Below are 15,668 nucleotides of genomic sequence, written 5' to 3'. Positions count from 1 at the left end.
CTATTATACAGACGAATACTATACAGATAATTATTATAATACCGATAATTATGAAAACTATGAAACAGATTATTATACAGAAAATAATCCACAAACTGATAACATTTACGAAACCAATAACACACAAAATTATCAGGATTTTCTTTCACTTCAGAATCAAAATCATCCTCCCAATCATACGAACCCCTCAACGGATATTACGAATATCCAAGAACAAATCCAAGCACTCAACTTAGACAACTTTCATCCGGATCTCAATTTTCCTGAACAGACATTCATGTAACCCCATTTCATACAATGAGTTCGAAAAATTTATATTACATTAACGATGCTACCAACACTTTTAAACTTTTAATCGACACAGGTGCTGGAATCACTGTTTTCAAAGAAAACACAGCACGCAATTATCATAATAGATTTCCTGAAAACGTTACTATTCAAGGTATAACCGATCAAAAATTGTTAATAACAGAATCTGTCCTGATTCCCTTCACTGACAATAATCCTCACAAAGTCTTTATTTTCAATTTAGACATTGATTTCGATGGCATAATAGGCCTAGACTTTCTAGATCATTATGAATGCGTAATAGATCTCAAATCCCGACAGTTGCATACAAATTTTAAAACTGTCACCCTTCACAAAGTAGGACACGAGACAAACACACCTCCTAAAGACAAAACACCGACACACCCTACAGAAATAAGACAAAACGAACCTAAAATAAAAATTAAATCAGATTCTAAACAGGAATCAAATTTAAAATATCAAAACCCTATAAATGAAAAATATACTATCGTAAAAAACTGAGATCAAGACAAAAATCTTGAAAGACCAGAGAGAAAACGAATAAAAGGAAAAAACAGAATTACCATTGACAGCCGGACCGAACAAATATGCAGACTAAAATGCAACTTATCAAATACAGATGCCATATTATCAGCTCAAGAAATAGAAAAAGTTAGATTACCTCATGCATTAGTCCATGTAGATGAAAATGGAGAATTCTTAACTTCCGTACTAAATGCTAATGCTATGCCGAAGACAATCGAATTTTCAGACATTTCAATCGAACCTTTCAAAAATCCGGAGACAATCCTATCCTACAACGGAAATGATTTTGAAGAACCCGTAGTAGATAGAACACGAATAATTAAAGAACAACTAAGAATTGATCATCTAAATTGCGAAGAACAAGAACTAATTCTAGATATATGTACTGAATACGCAGATATATTTTATGTCGAAGGCGACAAACTGACCTTCACAAACGAAATCAAGCACAAAATCGAAACAAACAACGCTAAACCTGTCTTCACTAAATCCTATAGATATCCTCAAATACATAAGGAAGAGGTAAAGACGCAAATTAATAAAATGTTAGAAGAAGGAATAATCCAGAAAAGTGTCTCGCCCTGGTCGAGTCCAGTCTGGGTCGTACCGAAGAAATTAGATGCGTCAGGAAAACAAAAATGGCGAGTTGTTATTGATTATCGAAAACTCAACGAACTCACAGTACAAGACCGTTATCCTCTACCACAAATATCAGAACTATTGGACCAACTAGGAAGATGCCAATACTTCACAACACTAGATTTAGCGTCTGGATTTCACCAGATTGAAATCGAGCCACAAGACATCCAGAAAACGGCCTTTTCCGTCGAAAATGGACATTACGAATTTGTTCGCATGCCATTCGGACTAATGAATGCTCCATCTACTTTCCAAAGAGTAATGGACAACATCCTCTTAGGAATACAAAACGAAAGATGCTTAGTGTATATGGATGACATAATTATCTACTCACCCACTATTCATGATCACATGTCACGACTAACAGAAGTTTTTAAAAGGTTACGAAAAGCAAATTTAAAAATACAGCCAGACAAGTGCGAATTTTTAAGAAAAGAAGTAGCATATTTGGGCCACCTTGTAACAGAAAATGGTGTAAAAACAAATCCAGCTAAAATATCTTGCATCAAAAACTTCCCGGAACCAAAGAACACCAAAGAAATAAAGTCATTCTTAGGCTTAGCCGGTTACTATAGAAGATTTATTCCAAATTTTGCCAAAATTTCTAAACCCCTTACAAAACTACTTCAGAAAGACGTACCTTTTATTTTTAATTCTGATTGCAAAGAAGCCTTTAACGAACTCAAAAATATTTTAACTTCAGATCCAATACTTATATATCCCAATTTTGAGGAACCATTTTTACTAACAACTGACGCTAGTGCATTCGCGATTGGAGCTGTTCTATCGCAAGGCCCTATTGGAAAAGATTTACCCATAGCTTATGGCTCCAGAACATTATGCGGTGCCGAAACAAAATATTCGACTATAGAGAGAGAACTATTAGCTATCGTATGGGCAGTCAAACATTTTAGACCATATCTTTTTGGCCGAAAATTCACCCTGATTACCGATCATCGACCCCTTACATGGCTTTTCTCGATAAAAGATCCCGGAAGCCGATTAGCGCGTTGGCGCCTAAAACTCGAAGAATACAATTATAAAATAGAACATCGCGCAGGAAAAATAAACAGAAATGCAGATGCCCTCTCAAGGATAAAGATTAACCATTTCAAGGATTGTGCAAACTTTCAATCAAAAATCTCATTACATGCATCGAATGAAGATGACACGGAAACTCAAGAAAACGAAGACGACGATGAAGAAAATATAGAAAAAATGTCCGAAGAACTTGACAAGTTTATCGAACTGTATAGAACAAAGTCAATAATCGATTATTCTAAAATTGAAACATCGAATACGGACTTATTAGACAAATCCAACAAAAATATTGTTACATTTTTTTGGCAAAATAAACTTGAAGAACTTCACGAGAAAATAATGAATGACATATTCGAAGAAAACATGGAATATAGTAACCGAAGAATTAATATTGTACACAGCAAAACTGTAAAAGATCGAAAATATTTTATTATACCATTACCGTTTGATCCCGAACGAGTAATATCACACTTGTTTCTTGTACTTTTTGCAAATAAAGATCAATTCCATGAATCAAAAATATATTGCGTCGAAAATAATCTCGAACTACCTATCCTAGAGATATTTTCTTATATTTTTGCTGACAAAGAATTAAAATTAAGAATCTGTCAAAATATAATTAAAACAGCCAGCGAAGACGAAATCCCTCAAATTTTAGATCATTACCATTGTGGTAAAAACAATTTACATCGAGGAATAAACGAAACTGTCAGAAGAATAAAGCAGAAATACAATTGGAAGAATTTAACAAAAGATGTAGAGAAATTTGTAAAAGCATGTGAAATTTGTCAAAAAGTTAAGATTTGCAGGAAAAACTTAAGTGGACCACTAGTCATAACAGAAACTCCAAAAACACCATTCGAAAGAATAAATATGGACATATTCGAATACCCTACTAGGAACTACGCTTTAACTATTCGTGACGAATTGACAAAATTCACGCAAGCCTATCCTTTGGAAGACAAAAAGGCAGTAACAGTAGTCAAGACACTCCTACTCTTTTTTCAACACTATGGAACACCACTAAGAATTCATTGTGACTGCGGTCGAGAATTCGAGAATGCTATAATCAAAGATCTATGCGAATTATACGACATTAAACTAACATTTTCTAGCGTTAACCATCCACAATCTAATGGATCTATAGAAAGGTTTCATGCCACACTCTCAGAAATGATTAGAGCAAATCAAGCCGAGAACCCAAACGATCATCCCTTCACTATACTTCCTTATGCAATAATATGCTATAACAACACAAAGAATAAGACCCACGGTTTCACACCATATGAACTTATATTTGGGCACACTGCAGGCCGACCACCAGAAACTCTATACAATCAAAAAACACTAATGAGTAAATATATTCGAGACCTGAATAACCGCATGGAATATTTTTACAAAGTAGCCAGAGCAAAAACAGAAAGACAGAAAGAAAAGGCGAAAGTAAGATTTGACGAGAATATTTCAGAACGAAGACCTGATTTTAAAATTGGTGACAAAGTTTACGTAAAAGAATCCCAAATTAAATCAAAATCGGATAATCTTTTTAATGGACCTTTCGAAATTCAAGAAGTTTTTACAAATTCCGCAATTATCCTTAACCCCAAAACTAACCAAACCTCTAAAGTAAATTTTGACAGACTCAAACCTTATTTTGAATAATTTTCCTTTACAGATTCTATGGACTCCTTCCTATCGTCCAATCCCAAATTCTCCTCACTCCAATTAATAACACAATTGGAATATTTTTTCATGAAAAAGGAACTATACGAATATCTAATGACAAATGGACTTTACTTGTTTACAAAGAATTATTACCTATCAAAACTACAATATCCAATAATGACAGAATTTTGGAAAACCTGTCAGAAAAATTTATTAACGTGGATACACCGAGAAAACTTGCCTTTCAAGCCGAAATACAGACACATGTTAGTCTGCTAAAACAAATCTCAAACTCTGTTAATTTAAAATATAAAGAAATAACCTCTGACACAGTACCTTATAATAAACGCCTAAAACGCGGTTTAGTAAATGGTATTGGAACAATCTGGAAATCTATTACTGGAAATCTAGACGCCTCTGATGGCGAATACTTTAATAAATGTATAAATAAGATAAATTCCGATGAAACTCAAATTGAAAATCTCCTAAAAAATCAAATATCTGTTACCACTTCAGTTATAAGAACTTTCAACAGTACAATTCAAAAATTGCAAATAGACGAAGAAACTTTTAACAAAGACTTAAAAACTATCGAGACTACACTTCTGGACATTAATAATGACATCTCCTTTTACCAAGCACAATTACAAATACTAGATTTATGTGAGTCCTTAATGGAAAGCTACGTATTTTTAGAAAATTATTTAAATGATATACTAAATTCTATCACATTCTCTCGCCTGCAAATTCTACATAGTTCTATTATTTCGCCCATAGACTTAATGGACGCATTAAAAGAAATCTCACAGTCATTACAAAATAACGTATTGCCTCTACCCACGTACATGTCAAATATAGCTCAGTATATTGACATAATAAAACTGCAAGCTTATCAGCTTGATTCAAAAATTGTTTTCGTCCTCGAAATTCCGTTAGTTGATCCCGAAATATTCACCTTGTATCAATTATATTCAATACCAATATTAGATAATCAAACTGGTTTTCATCATATACTTTCAACTGTTCATAAATACATAGCGCGAGATGATGATTCAATTTCATATGTCTTACCCATGGACACCGAAAAATGTAAACAAATCAGTCAAAACCAAAGAATGTGTACAGACATTCTTCCGTATCCCATAGACACAGATGCTATATGTGAAGCCCAGCTTTTGAAACCTCTCAGCAACTTACCAAAAACTTGCCAGATGTCCATGCTCTTGGCACAAGGTTACAATGTACAAGAAATTGACCGAAATTTATGGTTACTAACCATTTCCGATCCATTACCAGTAACAATCAAATGTGCAAGGAAAGACGTCACTACACAAATAATAAAAACAAATTCAATCTTAAGATTAATTCCCGAATGTATTGCATTTATTGGCAGTACCAGAATTCATGCTAGAGACCAAATTGAGAAATATACAAATATCACGTATAGAAGTCACCCAGTTAACGTACCCTACAGATGCTGTGACCATTTTGAGACAAAGAGTCACCTATCAAAATTGAAACCACTAAAACTCAGTAAAATCAACGTAGATGACTTAAATATTGCACAACACAAATTGGACCAATATTCAGAAGAACTGGACCATATTATGAGCCAATCATTCATTGAGGAACATCTACCCTTATTCACTATATCAACCTTATCCCTGATTATTATCCTAGTTATCTTATACCTTTTCTGCAAATACCGAACCAAAATATTCCCAAAAATTGCAATCTCCTTGTCCCAGGATCAGCCTTCAACTCCACTACCACGCAGAAATTCCATTAGACAGAAACTTCAAAGCTTAACCTCCTTCAGAAGAAGACCCAATGTCCAACAGGAAAGCGAAGCAGAAACACCAATTACTCTGTAAAAGTCAAAGCAATGGCATTGACTTTTCACTAATAAGGGGAGCTGTTATATGAGAAAATATTAACCTTGAACTAGCTTAAGTTCGCCGACTTCAGATTTCATCATCCCATTCCCATAGAAACCGCTGAGCACGCATTAGAACTTTGTACGAACCGTTGGCCAACATTCATGGGAACAGCAATTCAGCACTTCATACCAAACCTATAAATTACCATTCTCAGATGCCGGAATCACTCTTAGCTGCAACTTCGACCAGTCCAGTTTTTAGTCATTTTAAATTAATTTAATTTTGTACTATTATTTAATATTTAATTTGTAACAAATAAAGTTCTTTTTTAAAAAGTCAAATACGTGATTAGTGATCTAACATATATATATATATATATATATATATATATATATATATATATATATATATATATATATAAACTGACCGGCAAAAAAAGAGTGGCCACCCTATAAATTTCCAAATATAAAAATTCATTGGAAGTTTGGTGCACTGTTTCATATTGTATACTATATATTTTTAAATAAAAAATGGACATTACTGCTTGATTTCTTAGCATAATTTATTTAATTAAAAGGCTACAAAAGAAAATAGTGTATTATCGAAACGAATTACAGAAAATAAAAATTACGAGTTAACTTGAACAAAATTGTCTAATATCGGGTATTATGCCTTAAAACATCAATAATCGTCTGCATATAATTTGCAAGGGAAAGGAACAAATTTTAAATAAAAATTTGAGGAATACGTTCGTATTCTTCACGCAGCATGTTTTGAAGTTCTGCAAGACTTTCTGGATAACCTGATTGACTTCTAACCCTACGATAAAGTTCATCCTAAAGATGTTCAATTATGTTCAGATCAGGCCTGCAGGCGAGTCATTCTAGAGTATTAATTCCTAGTTCCAAAAGTAATTTGTCACGATTCTTGCAGTATGCGGCCGTGCATTTTCATGCATTAAGACGAAGTTATAGAAAGTATTTGGCACACCTTCAAAACAACAATCACAACTATACAAAGAGAACAACTACAAGACAACATCAGAAAAACAAAGAATACATGGATGACAGAAGAAGTCCTAGAACTGATGGACATACGGAGATCTTACAAAAATCGTAATAAAGAAAAATATAAAGAAACCCAGAAAATCATCCGAAACAGACTCAGGAAAGTCAAAGAAGAATGGATGAGCAGCAACTGTGAGGAACTCGGAGATTTACTAAAAAAACATGACTACTTTAATGCATACTAAAAGGTTAAGTAAGTCACAAATATAAAGAAAAAAATCACTACAACAACTTTAGTAGATGATAACAACCAAATAGTATCTAGTCCAGAAAATGTAGAAGATGTCTGGGAAAAATACATCAAAGATCTGTTTGATGACGAGAGAACAGAACCGCAAATGAATGTAGTACAAGAAACAATACTTGATATATTAACATCGGAAGTTACAAAAACAATCAATACGGCAAAGCCACGAAAAGCCTCAGATCCAGATGAAATATACGTAGAGATGATAAAGCTTATCAATGAAGAAAATCTTCAGATGTTAACACTATTATTTAACAAAATATATACCACTGGAATCTTCCCAGAAGACTGGCTTAGATCGACATTTATACCTATATCAAATAAAAATAAAGTAAATAGATGCTAACAGTTCAGATTAATTAGACTAATGAACCATTTTCTGAAAATTTTACTCAAAATTGTACATCAACGAATATACAGAAAATACGAAAAAAACCTGAGCGACAATCAATTTGGATTTCGTATGGGGCTAAAAGACGTGTTTCTCTGTTTTATTGACTACGAAAAAGCGTTTGATCGAGTAAAACACACAGAACTCATAGAAACCCTAACACAACATGGTATAGACCATAACACTGTAGCACATTAAAAAAATATATTGGGACCAAATGGCGTAGATCAAAATGGCCAATCGTCTGACAGCAGAATTGCCAATAAAAAGAGGAGTTTGTCAGGGCTGTGTACTTTCTCCACTGTTATTCAATATATATATTCCGAAAAGATCTTTCAAAATGCCCTCGAAAATATTGAAGAAGGAATAAAAATCAACGGAGAATACGTAAACAACTTTTGAATGTCATAACCAGAGAGGAAGATAGCTTGGGACTAAAAATAAACACAAATAAAACAAAAGTAATGGCTGTTACACGTGCACCAAATGTCGACATTAATATTTGTATCTATAACAAACATATAGAACCAGTACAAACATTCCAGTATCTTGGTTGCTGGATAACAAACGACCTTGACCACGAGGTCGAAATACGTGCTCGTATAGAATATGCTAGGTCCGCATTTCAACGAATGAAAAAAATCCTAATAAACTCTACGTTATCGTTGGATATCCGATACCAATTTGAAAAAATGTTTATTTATTCCATATTGCTATACGGAGTGGAAACATGGACTCTCGGAATTACAAGTATGAGGCGTATAGAAGCCTTTGAGATGTGGGTTTTTCGAAGGATGCTGAAGATCTCTTGGACAGAGCACGTGACCAACAACGAGGTGCTAAGAAGAATGGGTACTGAGAGAGAACTCCTAAATATTGTAAAAAATAGAAAAACGAGTTATCTAGGACATATTTATAGAGGAGAAAAATACAACTTCCTACGACTTATAATGGAAGGGAAAGTGGAAGGAAGAGATCCAGGAAGAAGAAAATGCTCCTGGTTGAAGAATGTAAGAGACTGGACAGGCATGGACACACATTCGATACTAAGAACAGCTCAAGATAGAGCTCAATTTGCTGTAGTTATAGCCAACCTTCAGTAATGGAGAAGGCACCTTAAGAAGAAGAAGAAGACGAAGTTGTCCTTAATAAATGTACCAAATGGAACTACTGCTTCTGCCAAAACATCCTCTATATACCGGTGAGAATTCAGGGGGCCATTGATAAAAATAAGTTCAGTTCGAGCTTCAAATGAGATTCCAGTAAAAGCCATGACAGAACCACCACCAAACTGTCTCCTCTGGGACATACAGCGTGGATATATCTTTCATTTCTCCGTCTTCAAACCCTCTCTCGACCATCGTCAGATTTCGAGCAGAACCGCGTTTTAGCCTTAAGGAGAATTCGGCTCCAATTCTGTATATCCCAGTGCTGATGTCACGCAAAAATTAATCGACTCTTTCAGTTTCTGGGTTGTAATTCGGGAATAATCCATCCAATCCATCCAAAGATCCATCACAATAAAACGATCATCTTTTTGCGAAGTAACTCTTCTACGACCGGAACCAGGTCGACGTGAGTATGTACTAGTCTTTATAAAGCGACAAAAAGCTCTCCGTAACTTTGAAATCCAAGTTTGAAAAGCTAAATTACTATTTAATTAAATATTTTCAACCTAGAAGAAAACCAGCCACTACAGAAAACAACAACATAAACGTCAAAACTGTCAAAAAATAGGATAAATGGTCACAATAAATATTTAAATTAAGACGCAATATAAAACTTACAATGAATTTTTATTTTCGAAATTTATAGGATGGCCACTTTTTTTGCCGGTCAGTGTATAATATATGTATATATAACTAATAATAAAAATTTTAGGACATATAGGCAATGATTTTCTGTAAACTGGATACAACCATATTTAATATATAACCTTTTCATAAGCAAAATGTAGTACTAATAATTCAACCCATCAATAACCTTAAACGAAATTTTTATGCCCCTTCCTTTTACCATTGCTACAACCTCAAGGATTACTATCTAAACTTTCTGCTACATGCATTTATAAATTAACAACTTGTGATTAAGCAATCTAGTCGTAAATATCTTTCAACAGAATATCTTTACACCGCCGTAGCAACTTGGGCATTAAAACGTTACAGGTTTATTTCACACGGTTGTTGAAGAAATTTAGTGATATGGGATGTAAATTCTCGTATTTTCTCGCGTTTCTTAGACTGCTTCACTAGCAGTCTAGCACGAGCGCTTACCATGTTGAAGATCTACGATAATTGGCAATATTTATAAACCATCAGCGAGATGCAAGTACGTGAAAGGTAGGAGAAAGAAGGGGGAGGTACTTTATTCGTAAAACGAAATCGTAAAGGTAGTTGATTGCACGTTGGAATTAAAAAAAAATTCATAGCCTAATAAATTAAATTTATTACAAGAGATAAATCCGTAAAGAATGAAAAAGGTATTATCAAGAAAGAAGTAGCGTTTTACTATATAATATATTGAATAGTAGACAGCTGTGGTCATTTTGAAAAACATTTCGAAATTAGGAATAAACAGGAATACAAGGCTTATAAATAAGTACGTATTTTAGTTATAAGCCTAATATTCAATGCTTGATACAATTAAAAAAAGGAAATTTTTAGCAACATGGGCTTAGCCTTATATACACTTTTGTATTGAAATTAAAAGTTAAAATTTAAAATGTAAATCTGGATACAAAATAATTTATAGTTCGTTCGCTGTATCTTTGTACATATATGAAATTATTCACGAACTATTTTGAAATTTTGTCTCATTTCTACTCACAGAATATAAAATGTTAAAATTAAGCCGATTGTCCAACATTTAATAATACGTCAGACAAAGACAGTAATATAACAACAGTCTGTGATAAATTCTCATCATTGAACCTGCTTATTGTCAACTTCACAGCGTTGTGGTGTTTACAAAAAATTATATTCTTATTGTTTAATTTTTCATTGCATTTTCGTGCCTTGAGTTTATCAATTTTCTCAAAAAGAGTTGTTATAACAACTAACTATTCACTTAGTGTTGGATTCCTTGATGTAAGTATAAATTTTGCAGTTAAATTTTCTTACCTTTAATTTGACGTATCATTTTTGAATATGGCTAAAACTCTGTCTAACGGATCGATATAAAACATTATTTGTTGTCATAAATATCAAACAAATATCAAACAGAATATTTTTTTCAAGGTTTTCATTTTTAGAATATGCCTGGAAATACATTAAATTCTCAATCCCAGCAACTTGTGCTGAATTTGTATGAATATTTTGAGTTGGAAAAACGGAACGGGGGACCCTTATTGGCACCTTTGGCTTGTGTTCAAGAGGTATAGTAATGAATTAGTTATATGTTGTTTAATAATTTACCTATCATGAAATTGTTTTTAATTTAAGAGGGTAGCTGCTGCCTTGAAAATATCACGGCGTACAGTATGTACAATTAAAAAACGAAAAGAAAGCAATCCTGTCCTTTCAAGTCCAGGCAAAAGTAGACGTCGTCGTAAAAGCAAGATCTGCCTGAAGGAACTAAAATGGCAATACGAAACACTGTGTACAATATGTACCTACAAAGTAACTATAAGTTGATATTGTGCAAAATAAAAACAATCTGGTTTATACCCCAGCCACTAGATGTTTCACATCAAAATTAACACTTCTAAAATAAAGTTTCACTATTATTACTAGTTTTTATTTTTTTTTTAGAAAAGCATGTTAGTCTACAAAGTTTTAAATGTGAATTAGAGGAAAAAGAAGTTGTTACTATGGGAAAAACATCCTTGAGAATTGTACTGAGAGATATAGGATTTAAATATAAAAAGGATGACAATCGAAGATCATTATTCGAACGAACCAATATTGCTGCTTTAAGAGCAAAATTCTTTCGTAAGTACTTTGAAAACCTGGAAAGTGTGCATCCAAGAGAACTTGTTTTTTTGGGTGAAACATGGATTTATTCAAAAGGAAATAAAACAACTTCCTGGCAAGACACTAGTACCAAAAGTGTACGCAAACCAAAAGATTTTGATTGTAAACGTTCCATAATTGTTCACGCTGGTTCTTCTAAAGGATTTGTTTCTGAAGCAAGTTTATTGTTTTGTTCTAAGTCTAAACATATTGATTATTATGGAGAAATAAACAACGACATTTTTACTAAGTGGATAAGGACATAAGTAATTTACAATTTAGAAGAAACATCGTTGATTGTAATGGATAATGCTCCATATCATAGTGTTCTTTTAGAAAAGCAACCTACCACTGCTTCAAAGAAAGATGAAATGTTACCTGGCTGACAACAAATAACATCCAATTTGAACCAAAATTTACAAAACCTGAATTATTACAAGTTGCAAAAATGAATAAAAAAGAAAATGTGTATGGTATTGATGAGTTACTAGGAGAGCATGGTCATGAAGTGTTGAGACTACCTCCTTATCCTTCTGAATTCAACGCTATTTAATTAATTTGGGCAAATTGCAAGTCATATTACAATAAGCATAGCGTAGAGACGGCTATTCTGATAGTAGTGCTGTTATAAATATGTGGAAAGAGGCGCTTAATCAATGTAATGGAGACATTTGGAAAAAATGTGTAAGACATACTCATGAAATTATCCAAAAGTGGTATCCGAGAGCAAAATATAGTTGATATTGATATTCAAACAATCATAATAAATCCTGGAGATAGCTCGGATTCTGAAAGTAAAGAAATATATAATTTTGATATTTTGTTTTTTTTTTTCAATTTATTTTAATAATTTAGTCATTTAGTCATATTTGTGGAAATAAGTTGTAACAAAGTAATTGATCCATTCTTTAGGCTAAAACAATGAAACCTTTTACACATAACTTTTCACATTTTATTTTGGAAACTACAGAGAAGTTTGATACACAATTAAAAAAAATTGATAAATACCAGCTAGTATAAAAAATAAATACTAAGTCTCTAGGTATGCGACATAAGGAAAGTCGCATTATTTTCGCCTAATAGATTGAGCACTAATTTGTAACACCCTTTAAGTTTTCTACAAATTAATGTATTTTCGAAATTTTTCTTTTTCCATTGTTTTTATTGTTTTGTTTTGTAAAGTTTAATTAATTTTTTTGTGTTAGTAACTTAGTTCGAAAAGCATGAACAAGAGTTTTTTTATCTTTTAGGGCATTTTCTTATGCTTAAGCTTTAACGTTGAATGTCATATGTATACGATGTAAATGTTTATTATTGTATTTTGAATGAAAACTTTTTTCCATCCAGTAACTGGCTTCGGCTGTTGGATGCTTTGGTGTATAAATAAATAAATAAATATATATGAGAATTTAAGCTGTTTGATATTGGGTCCATCTTTCTTGACTACAGTATTTCAAATAGAGCATTTCTTCCAATATTCATAATAACGTTGAATATGTAGAAAACTCAAAATTACGTTCAAAACAATTCTATAATGAGTTTTTAACATCCAGTACAATAAATAAACAAAAACAATCACTATAAATGCGTTTAACGGGATATTAAACATTTTCTAATTATTACATGAATTTAGAAGACTTACGTTTGATTTAAACCCTTTGATTTAATTCGTACAACTATGATGTGCAAAGATACAGCGAACGGAGTGTATTTAAAAGAAAATAATGTTTCTGTATGTCAATTTACATATATTCAAGAGTAGATGATCATAATAGTCTTAATATAAGAGAGATTAACTTTACCGTGGGATGTTAAAACCCATAAGAGAAGAGAATTTCTGTATCGTAAGACTTGGGCTTTATTACTCGTCAAATTTTGACCATCAAGGACCATTGTATTATATTTCAGTGTATTATCTTGATAGAAGAAATAAGTTTATTAAAAATCGGATTAACTTCTAATATCGTTACCTGTTAGGTAGTAACACAGATATCCGAGATATATTATTATTTTTGAAAGACAACATTCTTATACATCTTTCTCTAAACAGACTTAGGATATACTATCTTAATTATCCGCAATGTTTTTGAGTTAGGATCTTTGGGCCAGAGCTATAACCTTATTTGTAGTAGTGACTGCATCTTTATAAAATTATTCTAAATACTCTTCTTATTTTTAAGTTTTAAACCTCTCGATTATTCTAGCGTTTGATGTAAATTCCTTCTAGTATTTCTAGTAACACTACACGATAAGCATAAATATATCAAGCATCAGATAATGTTACCCTGAACTTTTTCTGGTATCTGATCCAGCACTAAAAAGGAACAATTAGGGCTAAACACTAAGCCCTAATGCAAGCTTACTTTCACATGAAATTTATCAGTCTCTCCTAACACTAGTTGTTATTCCCTTTTAGATATCTTTTAAAATCTTCATATATTCACCTGATATTTCGTTCTTGCTGAAAGCCCACTACAGAACCTCTGGAAAAACTGTATCATAAACTTTGTCAAGATTAATGTCTGACATAAAAGCTTTGCTTTTATATTTATACGTGTTTATTCCCATATTTTTTTATTCTATGGATTTTTTATCATCTGCCTTAAAATTTAATTTGCAACATTTGTTAATTTGCCCTAATTTTCATATAAACACAACCTAATTTCCGGATATTTCAGCTTCTTTATTATTGACGGATACATCTATTAATTATTCCCTTCTATATTTTTATGTTGTAAATAAGTAGTTTTACGGCCCTGCCAAGTATTTGTGAATCGTGGAATATCTGTTTTGCTACTATAAACAGATAATTATATTCTGCTTCTCTATTCGTCTGGATTTTTTTCAACAATTGTATGTCTGACCAATTTTACCACTCTACATTGTTTTCACTTTCACCTTTATTTGTTCTTTAACTACTACTGAATCCCTTTGTTTTCAAACTTTTTGTCTAACACTTTTTCTAAGTATTAAGTATTTTTGCCTTTCTTTCGTCGTTCTTTCTCGTGTTTTATTATCCACCAATTGATTTTTTTGTAGCTCTCTTCAATATTTGGTTTCTTTTTGCATCAATATCCAGCAGCAGCAATTTATTTTTGTTGGCTTACAATCTCACTCAACATTTTTCCGTATTTAGCTTAGAACACTTTATTCATTTATTTAATCATATGTTTAATAACTTAAATGTATTTACTTTTTTATTAAAAGGCGCATAAAACAAAAATGGTTTGCATTTATTAGAAGAAAACCCCACAAATTTCAGGAGAACACAACCAAAATGGGAAAGAAAAAGGAAAACAGAACACAAAATGCTGTAACATATAACAGAATTCTAGAAATATATGGCAAAGTAAATCCATGCAAAATGCAATATGATTCGAAATAATTATGATAAAATTACAGTGCCTAAATCCTCCTAAAGCTCCCAGTCCTCCTAAAGTATTTAACATAAATATAGTATTATGCACTTTAAAAAACTGTTCCATATAAATGTTACAAAAGAAATAAATAAAGATAAAAATTGGTATCATTGTATTAAAGGAAAACACGACTAAAATAGAAAACGTTATAGAGAGAATGGGAATATAAAGAGATGAAACAGGTAAAATCTGATTAAATGCGAGATCCTCAAATCTCTCTCTCTCTCTCTTTATCTATCTACCTCTTTCTCGCTCTCTCTCTCTCTCTACAGTCTCCCCTTATCCTTTATTACTTTTTCTTTCTACGGGGTCATAATTTAACTAGAACCTCCACGGCGCGCAGTGGTACTCTCACATACGCCTACCCTACACTCTCTTCTTTTTTTTTATTTCATCGAATCAATAATCGTGTACAACTCAGAATATATTCCGTGCTGTTTTTATACCGTTGGTGATAGTATACATACACATCAGCCTCTAGTTTACAAATCTGTTTCAGTCAGGACGTGAAACAGCTGTATAGCTAAACAATATT

General features: G+C 32.5%; 1 long non-coding RNA gene across 1 annotated transcript; it reads left to right on the top strand.

Annotated features, from left to right (window-relative positions):
- The first annotated feature begins 10,736 nt into the window (after positions 1-10,736).
- Positions 10,737-11,444, top strand: LOC140435610 (uncharacterized). The gene is made up of 3 exons (XR_011950185.1): positions 10,737-10,850; positions 11,015-11,137; positions 11,205-11,444. It is a non-coding gene; the product is annotated as an uncharacterized lncRNA (long non-coding RNA).
- Positions 11,445-15,668: the final 4,224 nt, after the last annotated feature.

Source organism: Diabrotica undecimpunctata, chromosome 3 (genome assembly GCF_040954645.1).
Source record: "Diabrotica undecimpunctata isolate CICGRU chromosome 3, icDiaUnde3, whole genome shotgun sequence".
Lineage (NCBI taxonomy): Eukaryota > Metazoa > Arthropoda > Insecta > Coleoptera > Chrysomelidae > Diabrotica > Diabrotica undecimpunctata.
The sequence above is the reverse complement of the archived record's forward strand: the minus strand, read 5'-3'. Positions and strand labels throughout refer to the sequence as shown.